Genomic DNA, 24,879 nt, shown 5'->3' with positions numbered 1-24,879 from the left:
GAAAGAAAGATTAAGATTAAAATGAAAAAAAAAATAAAAAACAGGCATGAGAACAGCATTTTCAGAAAAGTAGGTGCTAAAATAGATGTCAAATCATTAATTTGTTCTAGTTTCTCACTCTTGACTTTGTGTTTATATAATTTCTTTCTCTTTTTATCCCTCTTGTCTACTCAGTGTTCTACACACGTTTGTGAGATTATTTGCCCTTCCTGTTCATGCCATTTGGGGCCTTGGCTTTAGGATACACAATAATTTCTCAACACGAATGGAAAAATCAATCACGAATATTAAGGGAAAGCATTCATGGTGCTCTGAAAAAAGTCAAGCAGTGGGAGTGTACCTCAGGGGTCCCCCCTGACCTCCGGGATCTAATGCCTAATGATCTGAGGTGGTGCTGATATAATAATAGCAATAAAGTATCCAATAAATGTAATGCTCTTGAATCATCCCCCCATCCATGGAAAACCTGTCTTCCACAAAAATGGTCCCTGGTGCCAAAACGGTTGGGGACCACTGGTTACCCGATTTTATCCAGAATAGAGTTGTTCATATACAAATATATGCCTGCATGTATAAGTACAGCTATAGAATCAGAGGTAGAATTTTTTAAATAAAAGTTTATTGGGCTGTAGGAAATATCTACCCCTCAGGAAGGAATAGTTCAAGTATCCTTTTCAATCTCTAATTTTGATTAAGTTCACATCATTGCCTCATGTCTGTACGCAGGTAGCCATTTCATCCTGAATTTTTCCAGCAGCCTTCAAAATTTAGTGGAGGATGGTGAGTTTCTTCTGGAAATGGATGAAAAATTGAAGTTCCCAATGAAGCATATTCTAATTGGAGTTTAAAAGTCTGCAGACTTTTCTTTGGCATGTGAAGTCTACAAACTTCCATTTCTTGTGCAAAGCTTTCCTTGCCGTGAATCTAGAGATTATCATACTAAGTAAAGTAAGCTAGACAGAGAAAGACAAAATACACGATACTGTTTACATGTAGAATCTAAAAATTAAAAAAATATTACAAATGAGCTTAATATTAAAAAAAAGAAAAAAACAGAAACAGACCCACAGACATAGAAATCAAACTTATGGTTACCAAAGGAGAAAGGGAGAGGATAAATTAGGAATTTGGGATTAACTATACACACTACTATATATAAAAAATATAACCAACAAGGACCTACTATATAGCACAAGGAACTATATTCAATGTTTTGTGATAACCTATAAAAGAATCTCAAGAAGTATGTGTGTGTGTGTATGTATACATACTATACACATATATATTTCTGAAAAAATCTGAAAAAGTATACATTTATATGTGTGCATCTGAATCACTTTGCTGTATACCTGAAATTAATACAACATTGCAAATCAGCTAAACTTCAATTAAAAAAAAAAACAAAAACCTTTCCTTGGTTTCCAAGGAACCTCTACATTTCAATTGTGATAAAGAGTTTCAGAGACCAGGAAGTAAGAGAATTGGCTTTTGTAGTACAGACAAATAAGAATATTTGGTTATTTGTGTTTTAATATCCACTTTTGAACTAGATTTGGGGAAAAACCGTGATAGTTGCTTCTGATACAAAAACACCATTTATTTCCACTGAGATAATTTGAAAACTGCCAAACTAGTTACCACCAAACTTTTCAACGTAATTTGCCACCAGCACTGGAGCAAAGATGATTATAGCCTTCCACACTCTTAAGATTGTATATGTGGGCATGTTTAAATGCATACAATTCTAATAGAACTGTACGCCAGTATATATAGGTAAGCTTTCATTTGGCAAGTAGTTTGATATATGACCAGACTTTCTGATTGAGTGATTCAATCTTTAGAATAAATGGTCATGTAAGGTTCTGAGCATGAAGCTTTTCAAAACCTCAATTACAATCATCCCACACTCCAATGCCATCTCTTGTTATTGTAGTGTGTTACCTCTGGATTGCTGACTCCAACAATCCACAGACATCATTGGGATCGATGATCCTCTGATATACCTCATCACCTGTCTGAATTCCATGGTCTCTCTGAGCTACCTCACTCTCTCCAGCATCACCTTTTTCCGCTCTAGTGCCGTGTCCAGATCTCTGCTTCAGAGCACAAGCATCTAGTCACCTCGCTGCTAACATGGCTGGCTGTTCTTGGCTCACAGTTGAGTTGCTCCTCACAGGAATTACCCTCCACCAGAGAGAGCTGACTTGACCAAGATTATACCTTTTCCCCAGGGTTTTACATCCAAAGACTGATTGGTGTAGGGGTACAAAGATCCAGGAATTTTTTTTTTTTTTTTTTTGCCTCAGTCAGCGACATCTCTGAATGGCCATCCCAACTCTGTTGCCCCAGTGAGATCAGCTAAGGACTCTGCTCTGTTATAAACGCTTGGCATTTCAACTTCTCCCTTTGCCCTACTCCCCTTACTCCATTGCTATCACAGAAAACACCTGCACACATCTTTATCTCAGAGTCTGCTTAGCAGAGAAGGAAATGTAACAGATAGTATGATAAGTGACGCTAGAGGGCAGATTCTACAGTCAGCTTTTGGAACTGCAGCATCAGTCTCCAAGTTGGCATGAAGGACAGCACCACAGGTGGGAAATGGAGTTATGACGGGTCCTGAGCATGTTGGCATGCTGCGATTGTTATACTCCCTTTGACGGGGTATACCCATGGAAAAGAATACCCGGAAAGACACAGTGTCTCAAGCATTCAGAGCTATAGGAAATACTAATTATAAGAATATAGAATTGAAGAGCTGTTACTGGAGGTTGTTAAGTATGGTAGAAAGATAATGAAAGGCCAAAGATAATAAATCATCAATTTAAGGCAAACAGTGAAAGCTTCTTTGGCAGCATGCAAAGCTCATCTGCTGCAGCAAGAGAAAAAAAGAAAGCTAAAGATCAGGTCCAGGACTTAATTGGTAGTGGAGTATCATATAAGATTTAATTCTGAAACCTGGCAAGTCTATTATGCCAAGGTTAAGGCCTTGATTGGTAAGTAATGTGACTCTGAGATGAAATCGGAACATATGGGCATTTTAAAACTTTGAATGTCCAGATTTCTCTGAACATTCTGGGACTGCAGACATGACCCATGCCTTCCTGTTAAAGGTTAGCTTCACCTCTGGCTTGACTAGAGACGAATCAGAAGAATTCCAGGCTACAGTGAGGTTGTTGGCAGGATTTAGCTCCTTGAAACTATAGAAGTGAGAGCTTCAGCTTTGTTGTTATCAGCCAGAGTTCGCCCTCAACTACTAGAGATCAGGAATAGTTCCCTCCCACAGGTGGTTCACAGTATAGTCTTTTAGATTGTCAGGACTAGCAGAAGAGCAAGAATCTCTATTGGCAATAGTCTCACAGATTGTAGTCTGGAGCTCATTTCAACAACTCCCATGTTACTAAACCCAATAGACAATTCTCATTGTTTGTCTTGTAATATAAGAAACAATTGACACAGTTAAGCACTCTCTTTCTTGAAACACTGTATTCTCTTGGTTTCTAAGAGGTCATACTATCCAGTTTTCCTTTTCCTTCACTGAACTCTTTTTCTCAGTCTCTACTACCAATTCCTCCCCATCTTCATAATATCTTATTGTTGGAGTACCCCAAAATTCCTTGTTTAGACTTTTCTATTGAGAATTCCTCTGATAAATTCACTTGTATGGTCCCCAAAACAATATAAAAGTGAATGACAGCCATATCTATACTTTCTACCTGGAAATTTCCTCTGGATTCCAGACATATATCCAATTACCTTTGCAAACTTTGCACATGAATGTCTAATAGACATCTCAAGCTTACTTGGCCCAAACTTGAAATCCAGTTCTTCATTCCCAAATCTTCCCCTTCTACAGTCTCTTCTGTCTCCATTAACCACTACTCTCTCTTCCTGTTTTCTTAGTCTAAAACCCCTGGGGTTATTATGGAATGCACTCATTTATACACTGTCTTAGTTCAGTCTGGCTTCTGTAAGAAACAACCATAGATTGAATGGCTTATAAACAACAGAAATTTATTTCTTACAGTTCTAATCGCTAAGAATTTTGAGATCGTGGTAGATTTGGTGTCTGGTGAGAGCATGCTTCCTGATTCACAGATGTCCATCTTCTGCCTGTGTCCTCATATGGTAGAAGAGGTCAGGGAGCTCTCAGGGGTATCTTCTATAAGGGCACTAATCCCCATCATGAAGCCTCCACCGTCCATACTTAATCACCTACCAACACCATTACTTTGGGGTTAGGATTTCAAAATATGAGTTTCAGGGAGACACAATTGATCAGCCTGGACAACACACAGTATCCAATCTATCAGTAAATCTATCAGTTGTTTTTTTCAGGGTGTATTCAGAAGCTGACCTCTTCTTTCTCTGCTACCTCCCTGCTCCAAGCTACCAAAACCTCTCCATTTAATTATTGCAACAGTATCCTAATTGGTTTCCCTGATTGCACACTCACTCCTTTAGCACCTGTTCTCAGTACAAGTTCCAGAATAATCTTAAAACAAGCTTCATATATCATTCTTCTGCTCAGTAATTTCCAAAGGCTCCCTGACTTACTCCAATGGAGGCCAGTTGCTCTACTGGTTTATCTGCCCTGTGCATTCTGACATGGCCTCCTCTCCCTGAACTCATCTCCCAGGATGCTCCTGCTCTCTCATTTTATTCCAGCCACACTGTCCTCAAACATCCATGAATTCCCTGCCTTCAGGCCTTTGCAACTGCAATTTCCTCAGCCTAGACTGCTTCCCTCAAATGTCTACTTTGTTTTTTTTCTTTTTCCTCTTCTAAATCTTTAACCAAATACCACCTTCTCAGTGAAACCTTCCCTAACCACATTATCTAAAATCACACCCTGTCTCTTCCCACACACACGCTTCCTACTCTTTTCCCTCCATAAATCTTCATAACACTTTCCACTTTCTAACATGTTCTAATTCAGTTGCTTCTTTTAGATGGTGTCTGTCTCCCCTGAATAGACCTAAGCTCCATAAGGGTGGAGATTACCTGCTGGGTTTTTTTTTTTTGCACAGTGTTTATTTCCCTAAGGCACAGAATAGCATAATGCACAGAGCCCAGAGTAGATACTCCGTATGTGGTGGATAAATAAATCAATAAAGGATTAGATGAATGAGTAAATGAATGAATGAATTAATATAACTAAGGTCCACTTTGTTAGTATCAGTCAGGGCACCAGCAGGAAGCATGTGGAGAATTCAAATGGGGAAATTTAGGGAAGTTTGAAGAAGGAGGTATTTACAAAATGGAAGGGAACAATAAGGATGGTGAAATACCCAAGAGCCAAAGACAGTGGGGTGTTGTTGTGGGTGGTGGTGTTATCTCTACACCTCACAGAGCAAGGGCAGGAATCAGGTGCAGGAATAAGAAGAGGGAACTTGTAAGACGAATTTGGGGGTGGGAAGGGGCTTCCCTGGTGGTCTGGTAGTTAAGAATCTACCTGCTAATGCAGAGGACATGGGTTCTTTCAATCCTTGGCCTAGGAAGATCCTGCATGCTGTGGGGCACCTAAGCCCATGCACCACGACTACTGAGCCCATGCAGCACAGCTACTGAAGTCTGGGTGGCCTCGAGCCTATGTTTCACAATAAGAGAAGCCACCACAATAAGAAGCCCACACACCAAAACTAGAGAGGAGCCCCCACTCTCCGCAACTAGAGAAAGCCCTTGTGCTAGCAACGAAGACCTAGCACAGTCAATAAATATATAAACAAACATTTTTTGAAAAGACAAATCTGCCCAGCAGTCGTGGACTTCATTTGGGATGCAGCCAATCAGAGGAGACCCAGTAGGAAAGGAGCCTGGAAGATAAATACCCAGAACTCTGCCTCCTATAGCCTCATGTACCCTGCTGATGCCTTTCATTGGCCAAACCCAACTGCAGGTCATGGACCAGGAAGGCTCTTCATACAGCCCCGAACAGCCAGAGCTCGAGCACAGAGCAGGTGGGAAATGTTGGAAAGTGAATCTGGAAAGGAAAATGGAAAATGTCCCGCATGCCCGCTGTCACCCTCTGTCACTTACAATATTTTATGGGATGGGATACAACAAAACTATTCTTTGGAGTTAGCACACCTTTGCTATGGAAGGTAAATTTCATCTCCCTCAGAAACTGTATTTCAGACTTTTGCCTGTAGATCACTTGCTTGTTCCCTTTTAAAATAAAAATATTCAATCCTTGGATGATTTGGATTATTTTACTTTAATTCACTACAGTTGAGATTGTTTTCAGCAAATCAAGTACTAACCTTTAAGAGGATGTCTGAAGGCTACATTCTTTGGCCTGCTCTATTTAGGTGACTAGGAAGAAAAAGCATTGAAATTTACTGAAAGCTTCTTTAGAAATTTTTTTGAAATGAGCCTTTTAAAAAAAAAATATGGAAGCAAAGTAAAATAAAAGGAGCTGAAGCAACAGTCCTACTTGGAAAGATAAAACTCACAGCCTTGGCTAAAAATAGCATCCATAACTGCTGATGAGAAGAGAAACATCTGGTGGAGAGAATGCGTTTATCAGGTGACACTTTTGAGAAAGTGCTCAATTCATTTAGGACATCATAACCATACCAATATACAATACCCCTAAGAAGATGGACAGGAAACAGACAAAGTTTGGTATCACTCCTGACGTTGAGGGTGTATTGTAAATGGTCTTAACCTTTTGTCCTATTGTATTGGGGCTTTCAACCTATGAAATGCTTCTCCTTTCTTCACTGTCCATTTACTTTGTTGTTTAGTCATGAAGTCATGTCCGATTCTTTGCAACCCCATGCCAGGCTCCTCTGTCCATGAAAATTTCCAGGCGAGAATACCAGAGTGGCTTGTCATTTCCTTCTCCAGGGGATCTTCCTGACCCAGGGATCAAACATGCATCTCCTGCTTGGCAGCAGATTCTTTACCACTGAGCTGCCTGGGAAGCCACGTTTACTTTAGGGAACTTAAAGAGACATACAGACACATACTCACACAGAAAGGGGAACCGGTGACTCCACCTGGAGGTTGGGTAATAGTGTAGTCACTGGAAGGAACCGGGCTCACTTCTGGAGGGCGGCTGAAATAGGAGTTCTTTAGACATAGAGGATGCTGGCACAACACAGAATTGAGTAGTAAGACTAGAGATCTCTAGGGATTTTGTTTGGGGCTGTTGAACGTGGTGGTACTCTCTGGTAATCTGGAGATGCCTAGTTTGCCATGGAAATAGTTAGAAGGCTGTTTTGTTTTGCTTCTGAATTCCATTACTCTGCAGGGCAGCTCACTCTTTCTGCCCGGGGCTCTCGGGTTGTGTGGTCTCTTTCTGTTTTTCCTCATGACTGGAGCGTGCCACTTTTGCCCCTTCTTCATGGATGTATGATTCTTTTTTTCTCTATGCTGTTTTTTTTAATCAGCAAAGAAATTATGTTCAGTGTCATGACTGCCACACGTTAATAAATGTTTACTGATTTTCAGTAAACTCACTGCCAATCTACTCAGTCTCTTTTTACCCTTTTAATGAATCCCTGGCCTCTCTGAATCCGTGACCCTACCGTATCGTCCTTCCCCATCCCAGTAAATCTTCAACTATAAATGATTAAGAAACTGTTCTTTCTCACTTCTCTTTATCATGTCTCACTTCTTTTGAGCCTCCAAACTGCTTTTCTCCCTGCAGCCCTGACCCCTACTTCAAACCATCTAGGCCTGTCATAGGTTTGTATCTAACTGACTTCAAAAACCTGTTCTATCTGTTTGCTGTCTTTGGATCTTACCTAGATTATTTTCTCCATTGTTATCTACAAAACTGAGTAACAATAGAACACCATTGGGAGGTATCGAATTGGATGCCCCTGCTGTGTGTGTTCCTGTGGAAACAACAGGTACCCTGTGTCTAGGCTCTGCTCCATTAGTGATCACATCTGACCCTTCTACTAGAAGCGAAGTGTTCTCCCCACATCAGAGATTTAAAAACCCCAAGATTCAAATTGAGACCATCGTGGTGCTAAGTGGAAGAAACATGTAATGAAACTACTTTTTAGTATTTCTCAACCCTTGTTGTTCATGGGAGTCATCCGTATCAGTCTCTTTCAACATTTACTGCATACGCAGATCACCTGGATCTTGGTGAAACGCAGATTATGGTTCAGTAGATCTAGAGACGGAGAAGGCAACGGCACCCCACTCCAGTACTCGTGCCTGGAAAATGGACGGAGGAAATGAAAATGCTCCTCCTGCCATGGACTGAGGAGCCTGGTAGGCTGCAGTCCATGGGGTCGCTAAGAGTCGGACACGACTGAGTGACTTCACTTTCTCTTTTCACTTTGATGCATTGGAGGAGGAAATGGCAACCCACTCCAATGTTCTTGCCTGGAGAATCCCAGGGACGGGAGAGCCTGGTGGGCTGCCATCTATGGGGTCGCACAGAGTCGGACACAATTGAATCGACTTAGCAGCAACAGCAGCAGATCTAGAGAAGGTCCTAAGAGTCTGCATTTCTAACAAGGTCTCAGGTGGTGCCAGTGCTACTGGTGGCCATGGGACATACTTTGAGTAGCAAGGACTTAGAGTGCTTTTAAGAATATTTTTGCCAGACTCCAACAAACTGATGAAGTCTTTGAAGATAGGGTGCCAAGCGACTCAATTGGAAGTGCATCAAAAATAAGATAGCTTGATGGATGGCTGCATAAATATGTGAACGTGTGATAAGGCAAGAATATAGCAAAATACAACTTTTCATTTTTTATTTTATATTGGAGTAACTGATTAATAACGTTGTGGTAGTTTCAGGTGGACAGCACAGGGACTCAGCTATATATATACATATATCTATTCTTCCCGAAACTCCCCTCCCATCCAGGCTGCCACATAACATTGAGCAGAGTTCCTTGTGCTATACAGTAGATTCTTGTTGGTTATCCATTTTAAATATAGTGGTGTGTACATGTTGATTTCAGTTTTAAGAGCTAGGTGGATATGTGGCTATTTACTCCAAGTTCTGCATATTTAAACTTTTTACAATGAAATATTGGGAAAATAGGTTGGGAATAAAACATTTGGGGGACTGTGAAACATTTTCTCCCCCATGGTGTATACCAATTATTCATTCTTCCCTTCAAAAGTAACCCCATTTGTTATACTTTAAATTTTTATTTCATTTTTGCAATAAAGTTATTCATTCTTGTTTCACTGATGCAGACAGTTCCAATCTTTGAGGTGATTTACTATATTGCAAAGCATAAAATGTGAGGTCAGCTAAACATAGCAAAATTTAAAATTTAAATCTACTCTGCCCTTTACTTATTAGTGTACAATTTTAGCCAAATTACCTACCTGATCTTAGTTTTATAATCTGAAATGTTATAATACTAATAATAAAAATAATACTATTTTCCTCAGAAAAACGACATGGCAAATTGACATATTTTAAGATATCTCTTCTTCCTATATACTTTTTAAGACACAGAACCCAATCACAGTCTTTGCTGTCCCAAATAGCTATGTTCTGTAGCACATGGCTTCTTACTGAACTACAACTACCCTCCCCAGCACACTCACACAGACACACAACTGATGGACAAACTTTAGACTGGTGAGCAATAATACTGACCAGCCAGCAACTTCTTACTTTTAACCTGGTTCAAAAAGATTCACTAAAATCATAAATCTCTCTCTCAATAACAGACCAAGAGACTCAGAGAGAGGTGGCAGTTGGTAGTGGGTCCCAAGCTGGAAGATCATATAGAAACAAAGGCCTGGGATCATCTTCATTTGGGTCAGATTTATAACTGCTACATATATAAAATGTATGGAGGGAGGAAGAAAAAATAGTAGGTAAGCTTTGGGAAGTAGAAATGTGAGGCTGCTTCTAAGATATGAACCAATTAGCTCCAGTTTCTGGCATTTTAGTGTCTTGTTCCAATGAAACCTAAGTGTTCTTGGTTCTAATCTACCATGTGCCTGAAATTCCCTGTTGAATCTTTTCACTGAACCCCTCTTCATTGGAAGTCAGCTGAATGGATCTCCAGCAGTAGGGTAGACTACAGTACGCTATTTAGTGTGTTATTGTCAGTGGTTTAAAATAACAAACATTTCTATTTCTCACCCTGTTCAAGTTAGCTGGGGTTTGTTCCACAGTATCTGAGGTTTCAGTTAAAAGAAACTTCTTTTTGAAACGTATCAGTGATGAATGACATGGCAAGCCACCATGCATGGCTTTGAAGCTACTGCACCAAGGTCATACTTGCCATTTCTGTTCCCATGTCGCGTGACCCTGAGTGAGTTCACTAGGGCAATATCCTCAAAAGGGACCATTGGGAATCTTGGCCAAGAAAACAATCTATCACAAGATATTAGCTGTTTTCTTACTTTTTCTCCATAAAAAGAGATTAACTGAGAGATTATGTACAGAAAATGGTGGTATGTATTAGACACTAAATCAGACTGATATTTGTCCTTGTCAAGGTCTTCGCCCATTGAAGGCCTTTCTCAGAGAGTCAGAATGATTTTTTATTCATTCATTCTTCAGATATGTGGAGTGTCTGCTATATGCCAGGCAGGGTGCTAAATGCCTGAAATAAAAGGAGGAGCAAGACAGACACAGATCCTATGCACAGCATACATAGAGAATAGCGGGTAATAAAGACCAACAAATAGTCAATTCCAATGCCCATCGTGATGCCTTTGATAAAGTAAATGTTGGGTGCTTGAAAACCTAGGAGGTGAATCTCACTGATATCTGGGACATAGAAAATGTTTCTTAGAGGAAGTGGCAACCACGGCAAGCCAGAAGAAGGAAAGGGATTAAGCAGGCAAAGGTCAGAAGAGGAGGAGAGTTCTCAAGATTTAGGGCCAGATGTGAAGAGAGCATGAAGAATCTAGGAACTGCAAGAAGGGAGAAGATGGGGTCAGGGAGATGTAGACCATGCTGTGGAAGTTAGACTCTATTCGAGGCACAGAGGATCCATTCAAGGGCTTTAATGGCTAAAAGGCATTTAAGGAATGGAACTTCAAATGTGTGTTTTTGAATACTGTGAGTATAGTACATTTCTAGGGCCTAAGGCCCACTGTGAAAGCTATACATTCTTAGCCAGTTCTTACCTCCTGTACACACACCTGTGCTTATTAAAGGAAAAAAAATGGACTCATGCATGGGTACAATCTGGCCATCATATAGTTAACTTCTTCCACCTGGTAGGGGGTTTCAGTATCTACAAGACAGCTCACAGGACATGGCTCAGAATATGTTCTATAGCCCTTGAGAAAGGGCTGAAGGCCCTTGACTTTGCTCATTGACTAAACTGTTACTGTTTTGTCCTGTTTGACAGTTTTCCTTTGCTTTCGTATTTGTTTCACTTCTCTGATGAAATGTATTCTTTGGCTAAAGCTTTTCCACAGACAAAAGGAGGGTGGAGGACACAGCAGGGAAGGACTAAGGGTCCTGATGTGTTTCATTAGGACACCTATTTTTTCCAGGGGCACACGTGGGTAGCTGTGTTCTTGACTACAGCAGTATAAACTGTTTTTGATTATATATCCCTTAATTTTATACATATTAACTGATTCAAATTTGGTACAAAAAAAGATCATTGATGGACTTGTATTAACTAGATTTTTAAAATATTTAGAAAAAAAGAATAGGTTCCTATTTCAACAGAACTATGTGTTTTCTCTGTTTCTCATCATAACTATTTTGTCGGTGGCACACAATGTGTGGAAGTGGTAGCAAAATCAGTGAAATGAAAATCAGACAGGTTCCAGCCCCAATTACTTCCTCAAAATTTGCTTTGGGGAAAGCCAGTTAACTACTTTGGAAAATGGTGAAGAAAGGCTAATTTAAGGGCTTTGGAAAACATAAATCTATTCAATATGGGTACCATTATTGGGAGGTTTTGAACACCATTAAGTTTTTTAAAAAATCTGTGTAATAATCTAGTTGTGAAACAAACTACATTACTGTGGCATAATATTGACTTGTATCACCTGGATACATGTTATTACTAATCTCTATGAAATAAGATACTCAGGTAGTACTCTTCGGGTATTATTCAGATGTATTATTTGAAATTTTTCTTTGATTACACCAGCAATAGAGTTAAACAGGAGCCTTTGGGAAACTTGATTCGCCTACCCCAGGAGCTATTTCAGAATCCTGAACTTAGTCCATTTACTCGCATTGTCCTTTCTTAGTTTAGGTTGGATTTTCCAATTTGCATGTGAAATTCAAAATGTCAGGCCTAATATCCCTGCTTCATCTCTGAGGGCATGACATGGCCTTTATAACTAAATGTTAAAACGTAGCTCGATGCCTGATAGTTGCAGTTCCATTTTCCAGTCCCTGGTGCCATCGGTGGCACTGTGTGATATGCTGATAAGCCAGCCTGTTCAAACAGCACAGAACAGCCTCCTCTCTGGACACTGCTCCTGAAATAAGGAGCATCTCGTAGGGACTCCACTGTCTCCCAGCATACCAGCAGTGTCTAGGATTCATTTTTATCTCTCTTCCTTTAAAATAATTCACCAGAGAAACTCTTCTGGAAGATCCAGAGAGTCAAGCTCTGCAGAAGTAGCTAAAACTCATTTTTAAAAAATTTTCCCTAGTGAGCAAATAATTTATTTTTCAGGTGAAGCAGCTATACCATAGAAAACTGTCCTGCAAGTAGGTAGATTCAAGTGTTTGTCAAGAAGTAAGTCTTCAATGATTTACTTATATGAGAGCAGAAATATAATTGACATGCTCCAGCACAAAGGTAGCTTAAACCGTCAAGAGAAAAATAATCATTAAATCACTTGAGATGTTCATGTAAAAGCTAGAACCAAAATTATTTTTCAGTTCAGGGACCTAGCTCACAATGGAGATGATCAAAATGTTACCTTTGTAGATGCTGAATAAAGACAAAAATGTTTTTGCCAATAGATTAATGAATAATGAATCTTGATGAAACCAAAAAACATACTAGGCTGTGGCTTCTCTTGAAAGTGAAAACATTAGGAAAAAAAAAAGATGCATATGATCCTGACCTGTCAGTGAAGCTTAAATAAATGTGGCAAGTTAGGAAAATAATATGATAAAACATTCCCCCTTCTGGTGGTGGAGGCATTTGTTGCAAACCAACTACATGTCTAATAAAAACTAGAAAAGCTAGGAAAAATTTTAAAGTTGTGTTCGAAGGTATTATGGCATTACCATGGCAGCCAGGACCTGAAGGCATGGGTTTCCAAGGAAAAGTAGTTTTCCTTCAGGCATTTATTAAGGATCTGGGACAAAAAGACAAAGAAGCTAAGGAAATACCAACAAATAGCAACAGTTATGAGGTTAGGAAACTTAAAAGAACTTTTGGCAATCTCATGGAAATAGAATAACAAAAACATACTTCAGAGCCCACCAAGTTGTATGAGCGCATGTGTGCTGAGTCATATCTGACTCTTTATGACCCCACGGGCTTGTAGCCTGCCAGGTCCCTCCATCCAGGGAATTTTCCAGGCAAGAATACAGGAGTGGGTTGCGATTTCCTACTCCAGAGGATCTTCTTGACCCAGGGATTGAACCCAGGTCTCTTGCAGCTCCTGCTCTGGCAGGTGGATTCTTTATCACTGAGCCACCTGGGAAGCCCAAGTTGTATGAGTCTTGGTAAACATCACAGGTTGTATACCAAGTTGTATGTTGTCTGGTTGCATTCAACTCTTTGCAACCCCATGAACTGCAGCACGCCAGGTTTCCCTGTCCTTCACCATCTCCCAGAGCTTGCTCAGACTCATGTCCATTGAGTCGGTGATGCCATCCAACCATCTCACCCTCTGTCATCCCCTTCTCCTCCAGCCTTCAATCTTTCCCAGCATCAGGGGTCTTTTCCAATGAGTCAGCTCTTCACGTCAGTTGTATGAGTCCTGGTAAACATCACAGACTGCTAGTTAAGACCCAGAAAGTCTACATCCTAGGAGTAAGAGCAACCAAACAGACCCAATATCACAGATTCTAAAACCTTAACTCAAAAAAAGCACAGTCCCAAATTCAAACTATCTGTCCCAAAACAAAAGTAACTCTTCTCAGGAGAAGGACAGCCAAAGCCAGAGTCTCCAGACATCTACACAGTTTTTCATAACGATGTCTGGCATTCAGTCAAAAATGATTAGATATGCCCAAAGTAAATGCCAAATGACTGAAAGCAAGGTCAAAAAATATTCAATACAAGCAGATTCTTAAGTGATCCAGGTATTATAGTTATCAGGTATGAGATAGAAAATAGTTGTTATTAATAGTTTCAGGATAATAGAAGAATTTCACCAGAAAACTGGAATCTATAAAAGGAGTCATAGAAATTCTAGATCTGAAAAAAATTAAAATGTAGAACTTATGTGTTTAAAATAGATTAAACACAGCAGAAGAGTGAACTTGAGAGAACAGGCGCATCGCCTAGGAAAAAGAAGAAAAGAAAGTAAGACACTTTGGACAAAATGAAAAATTATGATATATGTATAGTCATGGAGGAAAGCAAGGAGAAAGCAATTTATCAAAGTTTTTCAAAACTGATTTAAAAAAATCAGACCACTGAAGCAAAAAGTGCTTTACTCTCCCCAAGTGTGTTAGTTTTAAAAAGCCATACCCAACCACAGTATAATTAAACTCCTCCTGAGGACAAAAGAAAACAAGAGAAAATTTTTCTAAGCAGCGAAGTAAAAAAGATATAGCCTTTAAAGAAGAAAGGCAATGGAAAGGAGTATTTTTTAAATGATGGAGGAAATTACAACTATCAACATAGAAGCCTATATCCAGGAAAAGTATACTTCAAGAATGAATACCCCCCCCAAAAAAAAAACGTTTTTGAAAAACGAGAACCAAGTGTTTTGTACTGGTAACTATTAAATTAAGTACTTCAGGTCAGGGGAAAACAGTCCTAGATGAAAACAGAAAAATTGCTGGAAACATGAAGAGAGACTGGAAGACTGTTAATAGATATGTGAATAAATATGCATAAACACTAATTATCTGAAGTGAGTCTTCTGGGGTGGAATGTAAGTGAAATATAAATATGACATAATGGCACAAAAGGCAAGAAGAGCAAAGGGAAGTAAGGATTCTTAGGTCCCTGCTTCATCCAAGAATTGCTAAATATTCCAGTTTATACCAGATTTAATAAACCATGAATTTGTTTTGTCATCTCTAAAACAACAGAAGATGAAAAATTTTTAAATATATAACTTGCAAACTAATAAAGTAGAAAATTAAACAATAACTATCCCCCAATAAAAAATTAAATAATAAGAAGAAAAATAATTGATCCAAGAAAGATGGGAGAGAGAGAAGAAAGGAATGGGTGAGATAAAAGAAAACATAAAATAGTAGGTTTAAAGCCAAATACATGAGTAATTACAATAAATTTAAATAGAACAAACTTTCCAATTTAAAGCCTACTATTAGCAGGCTAGATTTTTTAAATACATTTAATCACATGCTACTGATCAGGGATATACCTTAAATTTAATATATATATACACACAGAGAGAGATATTATAACAGTAACTAAAAAATAACTAGAGCAGATCAATAGTATAAGAAAGTGGACTTTAAAGCAAAGGCTGTTACTATAGATCATGAAACTAATGATAAAAGTGGAAATTTACCCAAAGGCTGGATTTTTTTAAGAAGATAGAAAATAGGTTGAACTTGGAGCTCCTGGCAAGCCTTTTAAAGAGTTCACAAAGTTGTAATTTATTAAACATTTGATTCTATCATTATCAGCTCATGATTTGTCTTACTAAGGGTAGAAATTCTATTCATTATTATATACGGATAGATCTGAGCACAGAGTAGGAACTCAATACGTAATTTTTAACTGATAAGTGTATAGATGGGATGGATGGGTGGACGGTCAGGCTGGGTATCAGGAAAGCATTACCTATTGTCTACATGGTAAATAAGATTATACTGTTTTTGGACAATAATTACATAATTGTAGACTTTTAAACTCTATAGATTCAATAATGCACCACTTCGGTGAAAAAATACAAGAGGCATCTGAGTTATAAAAATAAAACAATAGGTTTAAGTAATTGTAGAAACTTGACTTAATGAGTACAGCATGTTAGAGACTTCCTCAAACCTGGTTAAACTTGCCTCCTCACCTTCTATTTATTTCATTTGCCTCTAGCTCTTTGTATATACATCTTTTTGGTATCTTCATAGGAAAACAGGTTGTTAATAGGAAAAATGTGGGCAATCCTTTGTCCTCTAGCCAAATGCCATCAATTTCCCACAATTTCCTCTAACAGTCACTTAGCTAAATTTATTGATTTTATGGGATTTTTAAAATTATGTTCTCACTGCCAGCTGCTTCCCTCTCAGTTCTCATAACAAGGTAGCCAAACACAAACCATATATAGAATTAAGACTCTCTTTCAGTGGGAACCACAGCCTCCTAACTCAATCATTTGTTTTTTTTAGTCACTAAGTCATGGCTGACTCTTTTGCAATCCCACAGACATGGAGTCCGCCAGCCTCCTCTGTTCATGGGATTTTTCAAAGGACCGTGTTCCTAAATACTGCTTCTTAATCTATCACACTTATAGTTAGTCCATGTATCAAACCAAGTTGTTATAAAGAAAGGAAATCAAGATGTTGTTTAAGGAAATCCATCCAGATAACACTGTGTTCTCTAGAACATTTAAAATCCTTAAGCATCTGCTCAGTTTTAGCAGAGGAAGTACCTGCCTCATAGTCACAAATGCACAGCACCTTCCTGCAAACCTATCATTGAGTTAGTTTGGTTTCCCTGGCAACTACCACGATTAATTAGAATCCTTGAGCATGGTAACTTTATAGATGCAGAAAATATTTCATGTATAAATAGTGCAATCTGTTTATGCTCAAAGGAATTTTCCCCTTCAGTTGAGAAATGGGGTTATTTTTTTTTTCTTTTTTGTGTGGTTAATCACATTTTCTTCCTCATAAACTCTGTAAGTAATATTCAAAGATTAATGTTGACAGAACCCCTTCAGCCAGCCCTGGCACTTGCTGGGTGTTTTGGGGCCTGACTCTGGGCCCCTGCAGAGTGAGACAGACGGTGTCCCTGGTACTTTCAGTGACAAAGCTGATGAAAATGTCCTCTAGGTCCCGTTGACATCCCTGTTCTTTTCATAAATTAGTTTGTGGTACAAACAGTTGTATGTAAGAAACTATGTGTTAAAATTGGTTTCTCCTTATGATAAACCTCACACAAGACTAAAAGCAACTCATCAATCTGTTAAAAAAAATCCTCCAGGCAATTAATATTTTTCACGTTAGAAAATAAGATATGGAAGATTTCATTTATTAAATATTTCCTCAGTTGAGTCAGTCATTTATCCCAGGGTGCCACATTTGTTCAGTTGCTAAATTGTATTCGACTCTTTGAGACCCCATGGACTGCAGCACGCCGAGCTTCCCTGTCCTTCACTATCTCCCAGAGTTTGTTCAAACTCATGCCCATTGAGTTGGTGATGCTATTAAACCATCTCATCCTCTGCCTCCCCCTTTTCCTCCTGCCTTCCGTCTTTCCCAGCATCAAGGTCTTTTCCAATGAGTTGGTTCTTTGCATCAGATGGTCAAAATATTGGAGCTTCAGCTTCAGCTCACTAGTCCTTTCAATGAATATTCAGGACTGATTTCATTTAGGATTGACTGGTTGGATCTCTTTGAAGTCCAAGGGACTCTCAAGAGTCTTCTCCAACACCACAGTTCAAAAGCATCAACTCTTCAGTGCTCAGCCTTCTTTATGGTCCAACTCTCATCCATACATGACTACTGGAAAAATCACAGCTTTGACTGTATGGACCTTAGTTGACAAAGTAGTGTCTCTGCATTTTAATGCACTAAGTAGGTTTGTCATTAGCTTTCCTTCACATACACTATTTCATTTCATCTTTGCAATATTCCTAAGAGACTGAGACTATGAACTTCATTCAGAGACATGCAAGCAGAGACCCTAGTCAGTTAAGCAAATCACTCCAGGTCATTCCCGCATTAGCACTTAGTTTGGAGTTGTGAACCTGTGGCTGCTGCTGCTGCTGCTAAGTTGCTTCAGTCGTGTCCGACTCTGTGCGACCCCATAGACGGCAGCCCACCAGGCTCCCCCATCCCTGGGATTCTCCAGGCAAGAACACTGGAGTGGGTTGCCATTTCCTTCTCCAATGCATCAAAGTGAAAAATGAAAGTTAAGTCGCTCAGTTGTGAACCTGTGGAGGTCCCTCTAAATCAAAAGCCTAGGCGTCCATATCCCAGTGCTGGCTGTCAGCACTTTACTTCTGGTGTGGCCAGGAGGGGTGGAAGGAATAAGAGAGAGTCTGATTTTACATCAAAATAGGACCCCACCCCCCACCCCGATTCTCAGGTTGTGTAGAATTCATCTCCACCCTTCTTCTGAAACAAAATAGAGTACATGTAAAATAAGTCAACATTTCCTCCTCCTGAGACATACCTGACCACAAACTGACTTTTCCAAACCAGCTATACCCGAACTTTAAACTGGTTCTCAAGAAATAATTTTCAGCATCTGTGAGTAAATCTTGCATGTCCACATGGCAGCAGGTGGAATGCAAAAGGCACCTGACTGGCAGTAAGTAGTTCTTTCCCCAACCAGCTATTTATTTTAGGAAAGTGCACTTCCTCAGTGTTAAAAAAAAAAAAAAAAAAAGATAACATCAGCTATTTCCACTCAGAATTTTAGAGCAGGTAGTGGTTCTAGGAATTACTCTTAGAGGTAACAGTATGAACGCCCTTTCATTCAGTCTATCTAGAAAATAGACTCTGCTGCTGCTGCTAAGTCGCTTCAGTTGTGTCTGACTCTGTGCGACCCCATAGACAGCAGCCCACCAGGCTCCCTGTCCCTGGGGTTCTCCAGGCAAGAACACTGGAGTGGGTTGCCATTTCCTTCTCCAATGAATGAAAGTGAAAAGTGAAGTCGCTCAGTCGTGTCCAACTCTTAGCGACCCCGTGGACTGCAGCCTTCCAGGCTCCTCTGTCCATGAGATTTTCCAGGCAAGAGTACTGGAGTGGGGTGCCATAGCCTTCTCTGAGAAAATAGACTCTAGGTCTCTCCAATCTCCTTCCAAGCTATAGGTAGAGTGCTACCTGCCGAAATTCTCCTTTTTCCTCTCCTGTCTAAGTTTAGTACAGCCCTATGAAACAAAGCGAATTCTGAGCTATTGTTTCAATAATTTATGTACCAGAACTAGCACAGAGATCCTCGGAATGGTTAATCAACAGTCCTATCTCTGATCATTTCCCCATTCACCATTTCTCTTGTGTTAATGATAATTTTACTATTTATCAGATCATACCTAATTTTAAAGGTCTAGTTCATTTTACTAAATTCCAACATATATTATTCTGAGACCACCTGAATCTTAGATGAAATTCAGGATAGCTAGTTTTTACCAAATACTTCGCAGAACTCCCTTTTATGCAAGTTAGTCTCAATTGTAAATATACATTTCCTGCTCCCATATTTTAAACCAGGAAATGCATTCATAACTTTTTATTTTATTGTATCAACACTAGTCATTTATTTTTTCAATGAAAGCATAATTGAATTACATTGGTTTCAGGTGTCCAAAATAATAATCTGATATTTGTGTGCCTTGTGACATGATCACCACAGTAAGTCTAGTTAACGGTTGTCACCAAACATAGTTACAAAATATTTTTTTTCTTATGATGAGATATTAAAATCTACTCTCAGTAACTTTTAAATATTCAATAATGCAGCCACCATGCTGCCATGTTGCAGTTAATGGGGCCTCAAAGAGCTGGATACAACTTAGTGACCGAACAGCAACCATGCTGTACTTACATTGTCCCCTTATTAATTTTATAACTGGAAATTTGTGCCTCTTCTCCCCCTTCACCCATTTGCCCGCCTGAAGCCCCCTGCCCCTGGCGATCACCAATCTGTTGTCTCTATCTATGAGCTTGGTTTGGGATTTTTCATTTTCAAAGATTCCATATGTTGTCTCTATCTATGAGCTTGGTTTGGGATTTTTCGTTTTCAAAGATTCCATATGTTACTAAGACCTTACACTGTTTGTCACAACATTTTAGATGCTAATTTAACTGTTCCAATATTTTTAGTATATCTTGTTCTTGACGTTAGATTACTTTTCTAATTTAGACAGATATTCAATTTTACAATTATCATCTACAGTGACTTTTGCCAAAAAGTTCTGAAGGTTGTTCTCATTAAACATTGCCAGCACCCAAACTCTGTGCAGTGTACAGAATATCTAGCTTATCTGCCTCCTCCTTGCTCCCTCCCTTCCTGCCTTCCTTCCTTCCTTCCCTTGCAGAGAACTGTTCTTATCCTGTCCGCTTCCTGAATCCTAAACCCTCCTACCAACCTAACTCCAGACAAGAATGCAGTTCAACCAACATGCTTTTAACAGCACCTATGGCAACTCAGGTCTTTTGACTGGGAAGAATTCCTAAGGTGGTGGTACATGCATTTCATGAAGTGAAGACTAGGAGCTAGAGATGAGGAATTTAATAAAATTGACTCAAGAGCCTGTGGCATCGACTCTGTACTTCCAGATCTCTTTAGAGAAAATCAGAAAGCTCATTAAGTGGCAGCATAAGAAAAACCAGTTCTGAGCATTTTCTCTAGATTTAAGATTCCACATGTCTAAAGGAGTCCTGACTTATTTAGCTCTAAGTCTCTAGCATCTTTGTAGATGTATCAGATGTGTCAGATGTGACTGAGCGACTAAGCAGAACACACAGCACATGTTTATTTCTAGGAAATTTAGAAGCGTATTTGAGGAACTAACCAGATGAATTAATGTAACCAATGTGGGTTTGCTCAACAAGATGGGGCTTTAGTATATTTTGACAGTTCAGTTCAGTCGCTCAGTCGTGTTCCACTCTTTGCGACCCCATAAACCGCAGCACGCCAAGCCTCCCTGTCCATCACCAACTCCTGGAGTCCACCCAAACCCCTTCTCCTCCTGCTCTCAATATTTCCCAGCATCAGAGTCTTTTCCAATGAGTCAACTCTTCGCATGAGGTGGCCAAAGTATTGGAGTTTCAGCTTCAGCATCAGTCCTTCCAATGAACACCCAGGACTGATCTCCTTAGGATGGACTGGTTGGATCTCTTGCAGTCCAAGGGACTCTCAAGAGTCTTCTCCAACACCACAGTTCAAAAGCATCAATTCTTCGGCGCTCAGCTTTATTCACAGTCCAACTCTCACATCCATATGTGACCACTAGAAAAACCATAGCCTTGACTAGATGGACCTTTGTTGGCAAAGTAATGTCTCTGCTTTTCAATATGCTATTAGCCATACTCTATATGTTTGGTAGAATTCATCTGTGAAGTTGTATCAGCCTGGACTTTCATTTGCTGGGAGTTAGTTTTTCTTATACATTTATTTTCTGTACTACTGATCAGTTTATTCAGACTGTCTATTTCTTTATGATTCCATCTTGGAAAATTTTCTGTTCCTAGAAATGTGTACATTTCTCCCAAGTTGTCCAATTTTTTGACGTATATCTTACGCATAGTATTTTCATCTGCCCTTTTAAGTTGTTGTAATGGAATGTGAGGGGTGCTTCTGACCATCTCAACACTAACAGATCATTCCTTTGCTTTCCTTTTTAAAATCACATATTTGACAATAGAAAATAAACTCTTTGGTGGCAGCCTTTTGTGTTTCAGGCTTTGTGCTTTTGATCCTCTATCCTGGGTAGGACAAGAAGTAGGCACGCTACTGAGCATTTGCTCAGTACCTGCTTGTCCAGCTGCAGAGCTGCAGAAAGTTTGTGCAGTAGATCACATTTAACAGACGTATGTGTGGGGGAGCTGTCTGCTTCCTGTTTGTTAACTTTCCGAGTTCATCTGTTTACATTATTTACATTAGCCAAGTACCCCCGCATCAGGTCCCATTTCCAGCTACTGTTGCTCTGTGTTTTGTGCCATAGTTGTTATCAAAGTATAGAGCATAAACAAATTGTTTAGTAAATGCTTTCTGGAACTAACACACACACACACACACACACACACACATTGTTCATCTGTGTGGAATCAGATGCTCATTTACCCTCTGAGAGTTTCTGAGCACAGGTTCAGTGCCCCATGATAGAGCGATGAGGAGAGAAGTAGCTATTTGGCAGAGGGCTGGGAAGGGGAGTTACAAGCCTCCTTGTCCCAAGTATCCACCGACAGGGAATCAGGTCATTCCCACCACCGGGCCACAGGGCGGGTGATGGCTGAGTTCATCTTCTCCCTGCAGATGCTGGAATGATGAGGGAATGACTGAGTGCCCGCACCCATGACACAGCCAGAAGTGACTCAGCAGCGCAGCAGAGCAAGGAAGCAGCTTGAGGGTCCCCAGGACCCTGGTTGACACGCGTTTCCTCCAGGTGTCTCTGGTCACCTGCACAGGGACAGACACAGCCCCAGTGCCAAGTGTCCATGTGCGTGATCACACACCCAACTATCCGCTTGTGACAGAGACGAGGCAACTTGTGACTAAGGCAGCCCTCAAACAACAGATTCAGGAGATGGATTTTGTGCCTGAAATGGGACCAATCCTCCTCCAGCTTACACCTTAATAAAGATGCCTTTTAAAGACTTTACAGACCATGCAGTGATCGCTGCTGCAGAGCGGGTGGCAGAGACGCGTTGTGTCCAATGTCCCCTGTCACCAGCAACACTGGACAGGCATTAGGCCTCCGAGCATCTGTCAGGAGGGAAAAAATGGAAACAGCAACCATCAAGACTCTCTCTCTAGCCCAAACCAGTAAAAAAAAAAAAATCCTCTTACTGTAGCCACTTACTAAGGGAAAATCTTACATTACCATTCCTTCATAATGCTTAATGCTATTGCATGTGAGTTTTCTACACTTTGCTTTCACTATTTAACACCGCCTCAGTATAAAATTGAGCCAAATTCTTGACATTCGTTAGCGCACAGAAATCCATTTATCTCTGTCCCCTTTTTGCTTCAGGAACCAACCTTGCATTGCAAAAAAATGTACACAGAGCCCATAAAGACCCACTGATAGAGTGATAGATCTTTTTTAAACACTGGGGCATTACAGGATTTTATGAAGCAGTAAAACTTTCTCCAGGCAGGAGAAGTACAGGCTGACAGAGACCGTTTTATCTATTAGGCATTAAAGTATAAGTGCCACATCGGACAAGCATAATAGAAGAGAAAAAAATAATAATTTCAGGAAAGGCGGCCAAGTCCTCGAGCAAAAGGGATCAGGCCAGGAGGTACCTAATGATCTTCAAGAAACCCAGGAAAGGGCTAAGGCTGCACAGAGCCTGAGTTTTCAATCAGAGGAGCTTTTGCTGCCACTCTGCCCTCCAACTCATTACAAAAAGCAGAAAATTGAAGCAATACCAGAAAGGCTTTTCTGAAGTAAATAGTTCAGGTACTAAGAGACAGAGGATCCTATTTTCTTATCTCACCCTGCCTCATTCACCCCATCACTTTAGCAACTATATACGTAACTCGATTTTCCACAAATATTTATCGAGCACCTACTATATATAAAACAAGGCATTGTGTGCTGGGGGGGTAGTAGCCAGGTCTCTGCCCTCATGGATGATACATTCTTGTTTTAAAACTTCATTTGGTTTTGAAGCATAGCCAATTAACAATGCTGTGATAGCTTCAGGTGGACAGCAAAGGGACTTAGCCATGTATATACATGTATCCTTCCCCAAATTTCCCTCCCATCCAGGCTGCCACATAACATTGAGCCGAGTTTCCTGTGCTGTAACAAAGAGTAGGTCCTTGTTGGTTATCCATTTTAAATACAGCAGTGTGTACATGGCTATCCCAAACTACTAACTCTCCCTCACCCCCTTCCTTACCCCTAGCAACCATATGTTTGATCTCTAATACATTCTTATGGGGGAAGAAGTTCTCTACTAACTAAACCAAATAAACCAGATGATTTCAGATTAGCATTTAAGAACTATGAAAGGAACAAAGGCGATTTTATAGAATATTGAGGAATGGTGGGAGAGAAAAGTTTAGACTGTGTGATCAGAGAAGAAATGTAAGAAGTAACTATATTATGGATTTTTCTGGAGCCCTTGGTTCCTTTGTGTCATAAGTGTCTCATTTCTGGAAGGAATCTCCAGACATCTTTAATTCATTCTAATCAATTTTAAAATACTTTATTTTTATTTTTGTGTATTTTTATTTTTATTTATTTGACTGTGCTGGGTCTAAGTTGCAGCATTGTGGTATCTAGTTCCCTGACCAGGGATCAAACCCCTGTATTGAGAGGGCAGAGTTTTAGCCCCTGGACTACCAGGGAAGTCCCCTTCAATTCATTCTAATTCTCTTTCTTTAAATAGTTTGGCTCATAAATCTGTCTTGTGGAAGGATGTCTGTTCTATTTTAAAGGAAGCAGATTCCAAATATCATTTTATACTATTCTAGGGCTCTAAGTGTCTTTAGTCGTGACGTTTTTACTTTGATCCAATTTCCTCATTGCTTAATTTAAACATCTATCTGGGTTTACCAGTTTTAGTAGGGGACCTAAAACCCGCTATTATCTCAGTAACAAGACTTCTTCAAATATTTATTTAAACTTTAGATATTGTTACTATTTTCCAAGCTTTGGTTTTGCTCAAGTGACCTCTTTTGAGACATCTCAAGTACCCCATTTTACGTGTGAGTGCTCCATTTGGGGAACGTAGTAGAATTCTTGATCCAAACTCAAAGCTCAGCAACTTGGAAATGGACTCAAATCACTGCCTAATCCAAGGATGCAGATTATATTCAGGGCCACCTGTAACAGAACTATTCTCTAGGCTTAATTTAATCTGTGTGCCTCCCTCAATACAACACTAAGAATTTTTTTCATTACTTTTTATTGGAGTATAGTTGCTTTTCCATGTTATGTTAG

This window comes from Bos indicus x Bos taurus, chromosome 27 (assembly GCF_003369695.1).
Source record: "Bos indicus x Bos taurus breed Angus x Brahman F1 hybrid chromosome 27, Bos_hybrid_MaternalHap_v2.0, whole genome shotgun sequence".
Classification (NCBI taxonomy): Eukaryota; Metazoa; Chordata; class Mammalia; order Artiodactyla; family Bovidae; genus Bos; species Bos indicus x Bos taurus.
Note: the sequence above shows the minus strand (reverse complement) of the source record.